Here is an 18,303-nt window from a genome sequence, read left to right on the forward strand (position 1 = left end):
AATAGCCTTGGTATTGTTGTTCTCTTTTGAGCGCGTGTACACGGCGCGGTTGTCTATTCTAGTTAGGTCAGTCTTTCGGGCTTGCAGTCTGTGGTCTAATTGTACTACCAGGTTGATGAACTCAGCGCAGTCTATTGGGGGATTTACTACTTGGGCTAACACATCTTTTAGCTCCCCCCTGTAGGCCTTGATGGAACAATGTCGTCCGCTTCTCTTCAGGCCAACCTGTTTCGACAACCAGTCTGTTGAAAGTAGCGATATACATTAGCAAAGCCTGACTGCCTTGGAGAAGTGATAGGAGCTTGTTGTCCAAGGCTTGGCCCTGGGTGTGTTGTTACAAACAATTCCTCCATTTCCTGTTGGAAACACTCTGAAATCCCGCAGGAGAGGGTCATCCCGGTTAATTAGTGGTACCGACCAGTCCGCGGCACTGCCACCCAGATATGATAACACGAAGGTGACCTGTGCCTGGTCGTTCGGAAATGCTCCGGGTCTACAGAGAAAATGGAGGGGGCACTGGTTCATGAACACTGCAAATCTTTTAGGGTCCCCTGTAAAGCGTTCCGGTGGAGCAAAGGGGACTGCCCCAGGGAGAACTACCTGCACCGTAACTGACGGAGCTGGAACCAATGGCACATTTCCGGGTAACGGGGCCTGACCAACTTGCATCTGAAGTAGTTGCCTAGCTATCTCACCAGTGCAATCCTTAGCCACAATCAGTTCCCTTCATAAAGTGTTGGTTTCTTGCCGGGTGGAGTGCACCTTGGCCCGTAGTGCCCCTAACAACTGGGCTAGCTGATCGGTATCTGATGTTTCCATGACTCCCAGGCAGAGAATTGGTTGTAGGCTTCGCATTTTGTTACGCTCACCTGGTCTCCACAGGGGCGTCAAACGATGCTGGGTGGCGAACGCTACTTCTGTAGTCACTCTGGTCAACGATTCACCTTGGGGGAGTCTGCTCCCTGGGTTTGTAAGTGGTGAGCTCTCCAACCTGATTCTCTATTCAGGGGCGCCGTTGTGGGTGTAGGCGTTCTAATGGACCTAGTTACTTCACTGGTCCGCGGGCCTGCGTGTCGAGCCCAGACCACCTGCGGCTCCGACTCTTGCTTTGCTGCTTTCAGGTGAGTGAGGAGTGTCTTCTCTCTGTAAATTGTGTGAGTCTCTTTGTATTCTTTCTCAATTGTCTTTTGGGCTCTCTCCTGTCTCTTTCCTCTCTTTCCATGTTTTTCCTTCTTTTCATTGTTTTTTCCGACTGTTCGATATGTTTCGGTCTAATAGGTTGTCCCTTTTTGTCTCCGCAGGTGTCACCTCTGCCGGCGTTCCTGGTGTGGAGCCGCCTGTAGTCTATGCTTGCAGCTGGATGAAGAGCGGAGGGTGCAGAGCTGAGGACAACGATAATGACATGTAAGGTTTAGTGTGCGAAGCGCTGGCGTTGGGCTTGGGGCAATTGTGAAGGTTGCTAAACTGCTGTCTTTGTTTCTTCTCTTTTCCTAGGTTGCAGGCTGCGATAGTCTCCCGGAGCGGTAAGCGAGCGAACAGTCTGGATGGAGTTCAATATCCACTGCTTTCTGGTCAACGCTGAGAATAAAGTTGTTCAGTTCTTTCTCCTTTGTAGATCGGTGGTGATTTTCAGAACCGAAGATTTCAGGGCCGTAGATCAGGTAAGCTGGAGCTGGACATGGTGAGCATTACGCTGCAAATGTGCAGAATAACGTGAAGCACGATTTCCAGCGGTGCTTGGCTTATATAGCCAGCCACTCCCAGGGGCCCTACCACACCCAAAACACTAGTCTGCATGGACTTGTTTGGGAACAGAACTGTGATGCAGACCTCCATGTTGTATTCAGATCAGTACCTGGCACTTATCCTATTCACTTCAATGAGCCTGGCACCAGAGGCACCAGGACTGGGACCAGGAGTTCCTCCTTATGGTCTTTGAGGCCCTTGGTGCCATTCTGAGACGCTGCAGTACCGCTGTGGCCTGGGGGCAAATATGTAAATGGTTACCAGGGGTACTAATCGTGACACTGGTCGGCATATGCACACCCCCATATCTCTTGTAAGAAGAACTTCAGACGCACATAGGGCAGCAGTAGTGTTAGGTGACAAGTCCAAAGAGTATTTAACCATACTAACACAGGCAATTAAATGTGTCTCCCGACAGATTGCACCTCCCAGAATTGAGACAGCAGACACACTGGACATAGCAAACCACGACGGTGACTGTTCCTGAGTGCATGACCACACAACTGCTGCTGCCTGGTGAATTTATGTACATTTGAAATTTCGTGCTTCGGTGGAACAACCCTTGGTTTCACAGGCCCTTCGAGGTTGTGTTTTGCACTCCCCTCGCTGTGAAGGTAAAGGGCTTGAAATTTTGGGTCCACCTCTCAGACATCTGCAGGGCACCTTCAGACAGCATGTCAGCACTTCAGTTATCTTAAAGGAGTGGCTGTAATACCTGCACCCTATCTACCTCATCAGCCAGTGTATGCACAGCAAAGTGTGTAGTGTCACACACTAACAGGCCAAAGCTCAGCTGCTAACTCCATATCTTTTTTTTTCCAGAGCTCTTTCTCCCTCTCTCTCTCTCTCTCTCTCTCTCTCTCTCTCTCCCTCTCTCTCTCTCTCACCCTCTCTGTTTCTCTCTCTCTGTAAAGGTACGTCTCCCCTTCTATTTCCAGGAGAGAAGATGATGAACCTCACCAATGTAAATAACTGTTCGTTATGTAGGAATTCGAAGTGTAGATGCAAGATATTGATGCTATTGTTGGGGCTTTTTTGGGGAGAGTATGTTATAGGGGGGAGGTCCTATAAAGGGGGACTGGGACGGTATACTTAAACGGTGCATTACATATAAATGTTAAAAATATTAGTGGATGTACATATATTAGTAGCAATATAAATTTTAACAATAATAATGGAAGTACATATAGGAGTAGCAATAGTGTTCACACAAGTATTAGTGATGATTATAGCAGTAACAACATGACAGAGAGTGTGCGTGCACAGTTGGCAATGAGGGTAATAGTAAAGAGTTTGTTTCCAGAAATTTTAGGATTGTTTAATAATTCAAAACAATATGATGATATTTTCAATACCACTGTTAAAGCTGGCACCCCTGAGAGCGTGTATAAAATAATGAAAAGGGAAGCATGAAAGAAGTATGATATGTATCAAGGGCTTGGGCTGGATGCGATTGAGGATATACGCTATCCCGAATTTACCAACAGTTGGTATAGTGACATGAGTGCCGTGGGAAGAAAAGTTGTGAATAGACGCTGTTATCTGTGTTCACTCATTCCACATGTGTCAGGGGCACCCAAGGTGTTAGTACCGCAAGCAGTCCCAATTATAGAGTCACAATGCCTAGTTCATCTTGCACTATGCAGAATAAAAGGAACGTTCCAGGTACACAATGTGAAACTGCAAACAGTGGGCCCAGATCTGTTGCAGTGCAATGACAATCCAAAGAAATGTCAAGTGTGTGGTGTAAGGAAGTCATGGTACCAAACAGTAAGACAGACACAGGTGATCACAGTTTAAGGGTGTTTATTGAACTTCAATTGGGTTTGAAAAATGCCAATCTAATCCTAAATCTATCGATTGGAGCGAGCAACAACCATCAAATAATAATAATGCAGTCCTAGCGGAGTCTGTCAAAATAAAAGGGCCTATAATAATAAACCTATTGTCAATCCTTACTTTTAAATACAAATTGTCTGGGAAACAATGTTATGCAAAAGAAAAGTGTTCAAGAAATGATATGTCAGGATATTCAAGCCGCTGGCTTCCCTTCCCCACATTGTCAGCATGGGACAAGGGGACAGACTCGAGTGTAGGACACTCTCTGGCTTCTCTAGCACGAGGATGGAGTACAAAGCTGTAATATCAGGGCCTTCAGTGCCAAAGTCTCTTTGCCATTCAAAGTCTAGTATTTCAGACGGCCTGATGCAACACGACAAACATTAAAGTTCCTTTCTTCTTAGGATTTCACATGGACAACTTCTGGGTGATTTACTGTTCATGCCGGGCCCCCCTCCGCCGGGCTCAGACTCACTTTAAACACAATAAAGTTCCTCTCATCTTAATATTTCACATAGACGACTACTCAGGTGTTTTACTGTTCACACCAGGTGCCCCTGTGCCGGGCTCAGACCCACTTTAACACAAAACCTTCTATTGGTCTCCCTTCCCCAGGCTTAGACCAAATTTATCTACTTTTCCAAACTTTCTCTGTGCATGGGATTTTGCTCGACCCATCGCAAGACTACTTCGATTCACAATTACTCGTTCTCTTCTTGATAGAACCTTTTCCTCACTCACGCTTTTTTTTGCCAGTTCTCTGATGGGTACCTTACAGATACCTTCAATTGAGGATCCATGTGGTGCCAGACCACTCTGTAAAAGTTATTTTATCTTGCTTTTAAAGTTCAATCAATCATCAGCAGTTCAACTTTAATTGTGTCTCATATCACACATGTTTTAAAAATGTACGTTCCAGTGCTCGCCATACAATGTTACTGCTTGCAACCTTGGCTTCAACACAGACGGGTCTTGTATCGGTCTCACCAACTCAACGGCTGTGTTTATTCACTGATGCTGCTTTGTTTTGGAGCCAAGGACGATATCACGCTGGCTGGCTCTTCTCCCCGCCTTGATTATTGACACGGGACAGCCCCGGGGATCTCTGACATACAATGAAGGATTCTTCAGTCTGGTTTCCTGGTCTTACACTTTCTATTCTCGAGCCTTCTGGAAAGTAAGGGTTCTTTGTCGAAAAGATCAAGGGAACTTCCCTCCTTGCGATCCCCATCTGTTTTGGCATCTTTCTTCTCTCGTTCAGCTGCCATCTCAAAACTGCTGTTTACCCCTGTGCTTTGCCTCGCTCAGAGTATGCTCTCATGCTCTACCTTTCGTCTGTGTGGGGAAGCTTAATGGAAGTCAGGTATGTGTGATGGTCAGTAATTGCCTGACCACGCCACACCATTGTGTTGGGACACCACAAGCATACTGCTTGGGTGTTAGTCTGTTTACTCTCATAGCAGGCTGTCCATGTACAAGCGTCTGTGTTGTAAAAGGGGGGGTAGAGTTTCTAAATATCCTACCTAGTAGGATGGGCTAATGGTGATACAGTGAAGGGGATACTGCATCTCACCATCCGGTGTCCCACTCCCACTCCCCAAAGACCCCTCATCCAGGTGAGCCTTCCGCACTGGTCAACCCCCAGGAACTGGATCCAAAAGCGATTGCTGTGTCCCGGCCGCCCGGATGAAAGATCCCTGGGTACTAGTGGGTGAGACACCTTCTGTTTTCTCACAGTGCAACTACCCTATTTGATGGTTAAAGGGTGTAAACATGTCAATAACATACAGGACCCCACGCTACCATGCCTGCTAAAAGGACAGGTTACATATGGCAATGAAGCAATAGTGCGAGTGGACATGTTACAGATCATATCACAAAGCTGACATGGTTTGTAACAATGGAAAAGCCGGTGCAAGTTCACAGGGAAGAAGGACTTTGTTTCTGCAGCAAGGGTGCAGTCTTTGTCAGCTCAAACGAACTTGGCAATAAAACTCTCCTGATTACAGACATGAAGAATGGAACGGCAGCTGTGATGGATTACTACTGGGTCTGTGGCCAACAAGCTTACTTGCACCTCCCACTGTAAAGACTGGAGGGGGGTATCTGTACTCCTGCCCTCTATATGGCAGAGTAGAAGCACAGAACACCCTAGCCAAGGTTCTCTATAGGGTAGCTATGGACAAGCAACCAAGGCCTAAGCTCTAAGGAGGTGATGCGGGCTGGTTATTAAGTACAGTGTAGTCCCCAAGCCCCTCAAAAAGGAATGTCCACACACTATAGTATGTGCTAACACAATTTTTTATGTAAAAATAAGGTTCAATATATATATATACATTATTAATAACACACTTTGGAATTTGGCAAATCTAATATGGCAAATATATACAAGGTATATGTGGTACCACACTTAACTATTGACTCCTTTAAAATGCACCAACTGCTGACATTTCTAATAGCATACAAATCAAACAGTAATATGTATCAGCATAGGACACAGGAAGGAAGACAAGTTAGTTTAAACAATGGCAGAATACTTTGTCCAACTACCAAGACACAGTTCTGTGTCAGGATCCCCCCACCTGGGCATCCTGTAGTAAAGTATATTAACAAACCCAGTCCATTAATGTTAAAAATAGTCTGTTTCCTGGTCAAACATGTTCCATTACCCCAATGTACCTGAGTTAGCAGTTTCCTCGACAGTTCGTTGACACATCCCTTGAGGGTGGACTCCCTTTAAAGCAGGAACCACAGGGCGTCGAGAGTCCTCGTAGAAATGTGAACCTTGACGTTGAGAGTCCTCGAAGAAAAGAGTTTGGTGCCGCAAAGAAGACTCAATGAAGAAGTTAGGCCTGGCAGCAGGTGTCGAGTGTCGCCGTTGACGATTGGGACTCGCCCACGGCTGGACTTTGGATCTACACTCGTCTGTGTCTTTGTGGACTTCAGGTGGCAGGAAACCCACCAGTGGATTCTCCTTGGTCGTTGACGACCTTGACTTTCTTTGGCGGGACAAAGCGGTTGGTGGTGATGGCAATGGATCCCTTTGTTTAAATGTTCTTAGGCAAAGGTGGACGGTTGAAGCTCTGGTTGTCGAGCAGCACAGCGTCAAGCTGTCCCCGCTTCTGGGCAACATGACTCGACTGGCTTCCAGCGGTTATGGAAATCCTCTGAACCCTGGTCAACGGCAAAGAGGACTTTGATGGCCTCCATGTCTGGGTGCTTAGAGATTCCTTGGCGGACCCCCTGTCCGGTCGACAGCCTTTCGGGCCTGGCTTCCAGGGTGCCTCTGTGAAGGTCGGCTTCTGCACGATGTTCCCTCGTAACTCGGGGAGAGGTCTCCTAGCCAGGTCCTCTCTCAGATCAGTCCTAGACAGACTCAACAGATTTGGACAGATTTCAGATTTGACAGCAAACCTTCTTCCAGCTGGGCTTCAAAGATAAGCAGCTTCAAGTTTCAACAAATTGGTAAGTGAGAGGTCCCCAGATATACACACCTATCCCGCATTCACACTGCTGAGCTAAGCTCTGTCAGCCAATCAGTCAGAAGGGCATTCATGCAGGCAGGCAGCCAATCAGGCTCACACCCATAACAAGGAGTGTGGATTGCAGAGAGCACCCAGCCTTTCAGCACACCACACTGCATTCATGTCATATTCAAGATGGGCAGTCTTATTCCTTATTTCATCCACACAGAAACCAGACACCCATAACATGAAGTGCATAGTGGTCACACACTTCATTCACACAGGTCCCACCCCAAGGGTGTACCCACAACATACAGTCACTGGGAAGGTGCCAGCTAGTCTGGCCTGGACTTCCCCATAATACCATATATGGTTGTTCCACCCAACAGCCAGTCAGGGGAAGGGACAGAGTCAGGGCTTCCCAGGACTTTGGGAAAACAAGGTAACAGGTAATAGAAACCAAGCGGCCACAGGGGCCATCTTGCCTTCTTTCAGGAATCCACTGGTTCCTATGGCAGGGCCTGGGTATCCCAAAATGGAGGATACTCAGAGCACATGTCAAATTCAGTATGTAACAACCACCAGCCCATACCCTGCTCTGTGGGCCAAACACATACACTAGGGGTACAGGGTTGTACCCCCACCCATGGGTGCCATAAGAGTATCCCAAGGGTCTCTGTTCACCAGAACCATAAAGAGGAAGAGCTGCACTGCCAGGAGTCACACATGGACTCCTGTGCAGAAATCAACACAGAACACACATGATAAGGGAGTACAGGACATGGAGGCCCTGTCCCTCCAATGCATTTCCAGAATCACACCCACCATCATGGAGAGGCTGTTATTCGCTAGTCACGCTCAACTCAGTGCTGTTAGTTATCACTGAGGAACACCGGAAGGGGGAGCACTGCCTGTCGAGGAACCACCTGGCCCCCCCGTATTCGAAAAAGAAGAAGAGAACCTGTTGTCCACAGAAGAACTCTGCATCCTGCCAGGGAAAGGACAGTTCCAACAACTAAAGAGGAAGAAAAGATTGCAATACAATGCATTGCTTGCTGAAATACCAGAGGAGTACCGACTCTTCAGTTCAGCAGAATACTTTTTTGCATCTTTGCTGTTGCCGGGAGCGCAGGCCGGATCATATGCCAAATGGCTGCAAATCGTGCACTGGGAGCTGGTACAGCCCACAAATGACACAGAGACCGGGTTCAGCGTAATCAAAGTTGAGTTGCGTGCATTGAGATTTATGACAATGCAAAACCGCTAAGTGCTGGACATGTTAACAGTAATGGAAGGCAGGGTTTGCAAACAGTTTGGTGATTCCTGCAGCATATTTGTGCCTTCAGAAGATGCAGAAAACGCGTCACTATCCCACATCATAGCAGCCGTCCATTACCTGTGTGTTCGCATGAAGAAGGAGGGAGGAGTACAGGAGAGTGGCTGGTTCAACTTGGCATTTAACTCGGCCCCGTCTTGGCTCGGAGCGATCATGAAGATGTTGATGCCCATTATCGTGATCACCCTAGTTATCTTCTGCACCTGCCAACTGGGCTTCCAATGTTGTGCCAATGCAGCACCCAATAGTGCAAGAATGATGTTATCAATTTGGGTTTCAAAAGCATTTCGCAAGACACATGATAGTGAAGTAAAGAATGATATCTGACAAAGGAGCCTTAAGTATGAAATGCTCCCCATTCCGTATGTAAATTGAGTTGATCATCGTTTTTCCACCCCCCAGATTTAGAGTACTACACAGAGGTTTGGTTGGACCTGGCAGGGGATAAGGGATGCCTCTAAATGACATGCACACCTGAGGTATACACCCATAGGTGGGAGAGTTTGCAGTCAGCATGCAGGGCTTGGATGTCAATAAAGGGAACATAGCCATACGTGGAAGCAGAGAGGAGACAGCAGTAGCAAAGGGGAATTAAAGAGGATGTTACTGTAAAAGTAGCGAAAGAGGGGATGTTGGGAAGGGGGAGGCCCTGTCCCCCTAAGTGCTTTAGAATAAGGTGAGCTGAATTCAAAACACTATGATGGGCCAGGTGTTGGGGAGGACGGTGGTAGGACCCCATCCCAATACAATCCACCAACATAGTATAGCTCAGTACACAAACAAGACTGCCATTTTGTATATAGATGTTAGTGCATTTTTGCATAGATGTTAGTGATCATAGTTAGGAGACAAGGCCTGTGCAGCAAATGCAGCATTTCATGCAATAGTCTCTAGTTGCGGGACAAGGGACACTTTCGCCTCCCATGAGGGCAACCCACACCCCCGACCACCATAAAGCTCATTCATTGTTCTAAAAGTGTTGCAAAGATATTTCTATATCCTAAAGGAATGTACCCTACAAGGCCACGATCATAGACTCGGACCTGGTGTGGATGTTATCTCACACTGGCCAAAGCCGTACCGAGCCCACATCCAGGTGACCACGAGTGATAGCCCATATAACTGACTAAATCCCAAGATCTTTGAAATCCATGGCACCAGTTGACTTTCGACCACTAACCCTAAAGTGGCAAGTCCTGAATATTAAAAGGGAACAGACTTTGCACCTCTGTGAGCTACAATCATGTGATTTGTATTGTGAGGTGCTTGGAAGGATACATTACAGTTCAAAGTGAGGTTGGAGGCCTTGGAGCCGGATGGCACGAAGGGGAGTGAGCAAAATGTGTGTGTGGAAGACAGAGTGCTGTAGAACCTCCTTTGTGCCAGTCTTAAAGCCTGGCAGGTGCACAGTATAATGATCAAGTGGCATTGTTTTAGGAGTATAGTTAATTTGTTCTTTAACCTTCGTCGATGAGAGGAAGATGATCTCAGCACCCACGCGATGGAAGGTGGACGGACTGGGCTGGAACTTATGACATGGCATCCCTGTATAGGCACACCAACCAGCTGCGCTGTTTTTTATTGTATAGCATTGTGTTACAATGATGATATGTCGCCTCTTAAGCCTCTGCTTGTACCCTTTTTCAGCAGAACGTTCTTAGCAGCAGAGTTCTTTGCTGTTGCTCTCATTTTTGTGTGAGATTAAAACATATTATCCTTACAATATCGACTTGGCCTTTCTTCCCTTGTGGGTTGTAATCTCGCTAGTGTGAATGTTCATGGGCGTGCCTTCAAGTTCCATTGTGATTAATTGTTGGATATTCAGAAATGTGTGGGGGTTGCAGTCAGTGTAATTGAAAAGTGTAAAAGAACTGCTGCAAATTGGGAGGGGCTCATTCGGGCAGTATTTGTTTGTGGCACCTGTCCTGTTGATGTGTGATTCGTTTTTGTTTTGCTGCTTCTAAAACATTTACCAACTCTACCTCCCTCGTTATTTGGATTATATCAATGGATTTTTCCACTATACCCATAGATGGAGAAGGAGAGGGTTGAAAAGAGAAAATTATGACATACATATTGAAAGAAATGAAATCTGAAACCACTTCATAGATCATAGGGCTCACTGTGATTATTTTAAAGCTACACACTTTTACATTTACTGTGATTTATAAAGTTGAAATAAAGAATTTTGTTCCCCCTAATATGCCTACAATGCTCTCATACTTAGCAGTACCTGCTAGATGCTTGGGGAGAGATGCAACATTCCGATGCCCCAGGCCATTTGTTAAGAACCCCTGAATCACAACCCTGCCTGCAACAAAAAGACTGCCCAATTTAATCCTATACAATTGTGAAAAGCAATGACTATGCAGCAATGTGTGCTTTTTAAATGCCGTTGTTTGTATGAAGAGAACCCAAAAAATACAATATATATTTGTCGACATCACCAGTAAAAGTAATCCAAAATCATCCCCAAACCTTCAAGGAAAGTGGGAATCTCCTTTCACACAAGAAGTGCAAATGCCCTATAATCCCCACACTCAGAAGAGTGCAGGGATAGCCTGAGTCACATCTCCAAAAAGGCAAAAAACATTCTCTCCGTTACCAATGTCTGATTTGTATACGAAAAGCAGGAATCCCAGGGAGGGGAGAATTCACCAATAAAACCAACCAAGGACCAATAGGATTCTTGCATCCTCACTAGAATGGTGAACATTACAATGGTACAACATAATTGCTGGCCCCAGAAGAGAACATATGCGAGGCCAGTTTTGTTTTGTGATTTGTTTTGATTGAATCATATTGAATCATCTAAGTTCAAGCAGAGTACCTTCCAGGATGCAAAACCATGTTAGTGGATTTCAATTCCCCAAATCTTCAGGATTCCAGGGAGAGTCACCTCGGGAGCCAAAGGTTTTTTATTTATTTAAAGTAGTAGCAAAATAAGGTTCTTTGGAAGCATACATTTTTGTGCAGAACTTTAAAACTCAGTTCTCCTTTTTTTCAGTAAGGTCTTAATGCTTTCCTGCAGTAATTCAAAGGAAAGCTGTAATGCCTTTATAAAGTCTTGAACCTAAACTCTTTAGATGTTACCAGTTTTTTTTGTTTGTTGCACAAAGGCATGTTTTGCTGTGTCCACGCTAAAGGTTTATCAACAATAATTTCATACAAGAAAATGTCCTAATGAAAATTGCTGTGTGGTAAAGTGTTTCAAGTGCTATGAGACAAAACCGCTGTGCTTAGGCCCGTGACTCACTCACAGTTGTGTTTTCTTTGCTAAGCCTCATTGTCATGTTTCAAATTTGAATGATCATTGCCCAAAAATTAGAATTAATTATGAGTTTAGCTGGTTTCGACCTAATTCAGTCAGGCAGGACGGCACTGCCTTCCAAATTACTTTAGTTTGGAGCAGCAGGATTTTGTTGGGGAGGAGCTAGCACCTTCCTGCACCGCCAAGCACTTTACAATTAGGCAAGACTTCTATTGACTGTTTCTAAAGCACTATAGCAAAAGATAAAGCCTTTTTCATGCAAGTATAATCACACACAGGCATGGGTGGCCACTAAATGAAGAAAGTTAGTATTTAAATACAAGGTGCAAAAAGGAATATGACTCTGTGCCAAAAGGAATATGGCCTGTGCTAAAAATGGATCGCAGCGCATGCAGTGTTGCGTCACCGAGGCTAAGCTCTGGCAGAGCACACCAAGTGGCGGAGCAGCTGTTTCCTGTCCATCAAAAACCCATGCATCTAAAATGGGAGTGTACATGCTCAATGCACAACATACAGAGTACTATGAAAAACAAGGTTTTAAGGAGAATTACTAGACCAGATAAAATATGAGTATATTGAGTGCAGTATGGAGAGTATGACGGGAAAATGTGTTCATATATAAATGTTTATAATATAGAAAAATGATGAAAAACAGGAGCTACAATGTATTCTTGCTTAGCTAGCAATATGCTAAGTAGTATGTCCCAAACTGAAACCTGACCATGCAAGAAGGAGGACTGCAGCATCCCTTGTAAGGCAAGAAGGACAGTTTTGGATGAGCTATGCCAGCATCCAGTGACCAAGTTACACAGTATATAAGGCTCCTGTTTGGCACCAGTCTGCAGGAACTATGAGCAGTTGAGGATAGAATATACAGCTCGGGAGTTATCCATGCAAGATAAAGACTCTTGGCCTTAATTCCCTAGAGGGGTGAACTTAAATATGGTGTGAGCGTGATTAGGCATACCCCAATAATTAAAGGGGTACCACTGTAAGTTGCCCTACCTTTCAGTGGTGACGACCCGACGTGACTTTAGTTTTTTACCCCTGTACTTTGCGAAGCCCTATGCCAGTCAGCCACTCCCAACTATATTGACTGGACCCGTAAATTTAAAAAAACATGTTTCCTGAGCGGTTTCAGTAGAAGCCATTTTAAAAGAAATCCTCTCTGCTCACGTGAGTATACTCTTGCAAGTGATAACAACATGGGAACACGTATGGTGATGTCAATGATAGTATGGTGATGTTAATGATAGTATGGTGATGTGGATGATGTACAAGGTCAATGGGATAGAAGGAATAGGGCTTTTTGGTGATGTATTATGGAGTAGGACTTTTGGTGATGTATTATGGAATAGGACTTTTTGGTGATAAGGAAAAGATTGGATAGGATAGATTGGATAGGATTTCAGGTGATGTGTTAAGGAGAGATTGGATAAGAGGTGGGTTATCTATTGAACATGTCACATATTTCTGTTTTTCTACTTTTTATAATAGAAAAAGGGAACCTCAGCATATAAAAGACTGAGATGAAAGGGAGCCCCAGTTTATAAGGACTGGAAGGTAAGGGATCCTCAGCCATAACAGGTTGAGAAGGTAGTACCACACATTCTACTTTTATGACGATAAAAACAATGAGATCCCCAGCATATTAAAAAATGCTGGCAAGGTGCTATTACACAGGATATAAGGAAAACAGTAGTGGCTGGGTATAGGAAATGGGCTTGGATTTTAGTCAATTATTTTTTGTATATTTTCTCTTGCTGTCTTTTGTGGTAAAAATGGAAGGAAGGTGGATGAGGCGTGGTGTGTGTGTGGGATTTAGGCAGAATTATATGGAGTACCTTTTGGGAACACCACACAAAATTAGGACTACAAGTGACAGTACAAATTCACCTGTGGTACAAGAATGTACTACACAGTAAAAGTGGTAGCTATGGCTGAGCAGCCAGACTTATCTCAAGAGCAAGTGAGCAGAATCAATAGTTACACAAAGGACAACAATTACTATGATTCAAACAAACACTGACTCAAGGTTTCTGAGTAAAAGAATATACATTTATTTACGCATCAGTTATTAAACATTTCACTATTATCAAGCAGTTGAAAAATCACGATCCTAATACACTACACCACACCCAATAGATTCTGGACAAGTTAGGCTCAAAATGAAGTCTGAACAAAATGGAACTCCAGTAATAAAAAGAGAGAGAAAGACAAAGTTAGACAAAAGTTGAGCAGCACCAACAAGTAAGTAAGCAGGACAATCTAGAAAAAGGAACTACAGTGAGGAAATCAAATCATGAGGCCAGGGCCAATGTCAATGGACAAAAGTCTTTGTAGAGGATCACACAGTTCAGGGTAGTTTGCAGTTTAGTCTTTGCCAAGATTTCAGAACGTAGTTGGTCGGACAAAAAATTACTTTAAAGAACAGAGAAGGACAAGCCCTTGGATTGGCGAAAGATTTCACACACTTTCACCGCGGTTGGACGAAACGAATAATCGGGTTAACACAGTACCTTTAGAGCAGAAGAATGCTGTAGCTGAGGCAGACGTTCCTGGCAGGTCCTGCAGGCTCACGGTTCCTGAAGCGACTGTCAGACTGACAAGAAGGAGGAAGACTGGAGGGTCCTGCACTGCCCACGGAAGAAACCAGCTGCGGAGCAAAGCAACAAATAAAAGGTGCGCTCCTTAAAACCCAAGCATGGTCCGTTATGCAGTTCTCCACAAATTCACACAGCCTGGCTGTCAATCACACAGCAGGGTGGCTGTCCCACCGGGACAGTCACCTCAGCCAATCATACCAGAGTGTGACATGGGTCTCCAATGAGACCCTGTGCAGGGAGTCTGAAACCGCTCCCTCAGATCCTGTCCCCCTCAGACATTCAGGTGCCTACGGAGGGCTTCTGTGCAGAAGCCCACCAAAGGTCGGAGAACAAAGGAATCAAACCTGGTTTGGCGTGGAGTAAAACACCAGACAGACTTTTACAAAAAGAAATGGCGAATAAACCCAGTCGGAACCGTATAAAAACATATATGGTCCAGTGGGTTTAAGTTAGTTTGAGGCTACTGAGTTAGCCTAAAACAATACGAAGGCTATTTAAGATAACCACGGTAGGAAAAATAGGGTAGTTACCACTGCCACCAGCCAAATCTTAATGAAAAGGGAACAAAACAATGTTCCATGAGAAACAGACAGAAAGGGATAACTATTAACCCTTTCCAGCACTCTATGTAAGATAATTTGCACTGGTCTGTGAGTTTAAAAAGACTAATAAAATCAATGGCAACTTTACATGTTCTGGGAGACAGTAGTCAGTCCCAGAAAATGGAGTTGGAGTTGGGAAGTCTGACATAGACAACCCTGTGTCACTGCACTGAAGGTGCTCTGTAACACACAGTAAAGAGATGATGCCTATGGAGTAGGTGAGGATCCACAGTCTATGAACACAATAAAATGTTAAACACACACAGCAAAACACATGTAAGAGTGGGAAAAAGGCTCACACTCTTACCAGGTGAAAAAAGAAATCCGAGAAATCCAGCAAAGCTGCTGAGGGACTCAGTAGGTAAGGGAAATTAGCCATTTTTGAGAATTCTCCCTAACACTCGCCCCCTCCCACCAGACTAAGGAACAGAAGGATTTAATCCACTCCTGGATGAATCTCTTCACTCTAGTTGGTTAAAAGCATCCTAGAGAGACCATCAGCATTTTGGCAGTGACATTCTGCTCTGTGCTCATTGGTGAAATAAAACCCTTGCAGGCAGAGTGACCATCTCAGAAGTTTTGGGTTATCCCCTTTCATTTGCATTAACCATCTCAAGGGTTGGTGGTCAGTTTGAATTACAAAAGTAGATCCATACAAGTATGGTCTAAACTTCTTCAAAGACCACACAGTGGCAAACCATTCACGCTATGGTTGCCCACCTTGTTTCTGGTTCCTTCAGTTTCCTAAGCAAATGGGGTGCACCCTACCTTTCTCATCCACTAAGGATTGCACCTATACCTGTATTGGATGCATCTGTCTGCACACTGAAGGGCTGGTGATAATCAGGAGCTCTTAGGACTGGAGCTTGACAAAGTGCTTTCTTCAGGCTTTCAAAGGCTTGAGCGCACTCCTCATTCCATCTAAACTTTTTAGGGACTTTTGGAGAGGAGATTACATTCAAGGGCGAAGCTATGGTCCCATAGTTCTCTATGAAATTCCTGTAATACCCAGTGAGACCTAGGAAGGCTCTCACTTGGGTTTAAGTAGTAGGGGTGGCCCAGTTTTGCACAGCTTGTACTTTGCTATGCAATGGCCTTATTTCACCTTCTCTTACCTCATGACCAAGGTAGACCACTTTGCTCTGACCAGTTTGACATTTGCTTGCCTTTATGGTCAGATGGACCTGCTCAAGAGCCTGCAAAACATATCCTAAGTGATCAACATGTTCTTTCGAAGTAGGGCTGAACACTGCAATGTCATCCAAGTATGCCATGCAGAAGTCCTCCATCCCATTCAGAACTTGATTGATCATCCTTTGGAATGTAGCAGGTGCATTCTTTAATACAAAAGGCATAACCTTAAACTGGTAGAGGCCTGCTGGGGTTGAGAATGCAGTTTTCTCCTTGGCATGGTCTGTCAGGGCTATTTGCCAATAGCCTGATGCCAGGTCAAATGTACTGAGGTATTTGGATGCACCAAGTCTATCCACCAGTTCATCTGTCCTTGGCAAAGGATGGGCATCAGTCTTAGTGACTGCATTTAGAGCTCTATAGTCCACACAGAATCTCAACTCCTTGGATCCTGCCTTTGGTACTAGAGCAACTGGACTAGACCAAGGACTCATAGAGGGCTCTATAACCCCGAAATCAAGCATCTTGTTGACCTCTCCTTTGATGGGGGATCTCACATGTTCTGACATTCTGTAACCTCTGCTTTTCACAGGTTAACAGTCACCAGTGAGAATATCATTCTGGCTCCAAGGGGTCAAGCCTGGTGAGAGTGAAAACAGGGTGCCAAACTGATTTAACATAACTTTGCACTCCTCCTGTTGTTCAGATGTCAGTTGAGAAGAGAGATGGACTCCTTCTATGTTCCCATCTAAAGGTTGGCCTTTGAGAAGGTCAGGTAGAGGTTCACTCTCCTCCTCCTCTTGAGCTGAAGCTAGAAGCAAAGCTCCCACTTCTGGCCTCGAGACATATGCCTTTAAATGGTTGGTGTGAAAGACTCTGGGAGCCTCCTTAGGTCTGCCTAAGTCCACCAAATAGTTAACCTCTCCAGGTTTGCCTACAACCTTGAAGGGTCCTATCCATTTGTCCTTCAATGCCCTTATGCTTGTTGGCACCATAACTAATACAAGCTGGTCTTGAGTATGCTGGCCTTCTGGTCATGCCAAAGTTTGACCAGAGCTTGACCTGCTTTTAAGTTATCACTAGCTTCTGCCATCATGTGTGACATTCTCCTCCGGAGACCTATCACATAGTCACTCTGACTGGCTTGGGGGAAGGAGCACTCTCCAACCCCTCCTTAATCAGGGCCAAGGGGCCTCTGACTGGATGGCCATAGATAAGTTCAAACAGACTGTAACCAACTCCCTCCTGAGGGACTTCTCTATAAACAAGAGAAGGCATGGCAGTAGAAGGTCCCACTTTCTTTTAAGGGGTTCCTCTAAAGCACCTATCATGCTCTCCATAGTACGATTAAACCTCTCTACCAGTCCATTTGTTTGGGGATGGTAGGCTATAGAGAACTTGTAAGTGACACCACAGTTTTTCCACATGGCTTGCATGTAGTGGGACATAAAATTGGATCCCCTGTCGATATCACTTCCTTAGGAAACCCTACTCAGGTAAAAAGAAAAAAAAACAAGTAGATCCTTAGCTACAGCCTGAGCCGTAACAGTCCTCATAGGTATTGCTTCAGGATACCTAGTAGCATGGTCTGCTACAACCAGGATGAACCTGTTTCCTGAAGATGTGGGAGGGTCAAGGGGACCAACAATGTCGCTGCCCACCGTCTAAAAAGGAACTCCCACCACTGGGAGAGGCACCAGGTGTGCCACATTCTTGGCTCCACTCTTGCCAGAGGTTTGGCACGTGTGACAGCGCCTACAGAATCTGTCAACTTCTGAACCCATTTTAGGCCAGTAGAAGTATACAGAGAGCCTTTCCTTGGTCTTTTTGAAACTCAAATGACCAGCCAAAGGTATCTCAAGGGCCAACTGTAGGAACTGGAGTCTGTTTGCTAGGGGCACTACAATTCTTTTGCAGTCCCCAGGGATAGACTCAGTCGGTTCACTGTAGAAGAGGCCATCTTCCCGGCTCAACTTATGCTTTCCAACTTCTTGCCCATCAAGTTGAGAAGCAGCCTGTTGTCCTCTGCTGAATTCTGTCCTGTTGGGTCCACCCTCTGCCAGTAAAGACTGCAGCTCAGCATGGTCAACAGTGTCAAGATCTCCAACCAAAACAGTGTCTTCCTCCAGATCTGACTCTTCAGAAACGGGATCAACCACACAGGGTTGTACCTCACACTCTGCCTCAGCAGGTGGAAGAGTCACAGGTGTGACCTTGGACAATCTTGGGGATGTCCTTGTTGGTAACACAGGTGTGCCATCTGTTTTCTTCTTGGAGGTCTTGGGTTTCCCCGTTGCCTCTTTTTTTC

The sequence above is a fragment of the Ambystoma mexicanum genome, chromosome 6p, assembly GCF_040938575.1.
Source record: "Ambystoma mexicanum isolate Mex_15411 chromosome 6p, UKY_AmexF1_1, whole genome shotgun sequence".
NCBI classification, from domain to species: Eukaryota; Metazoa; Chordata; class Amphibia; order Caudata; family Ambystomatidae; genus Ambystoma; species Ambystoma mexicanum.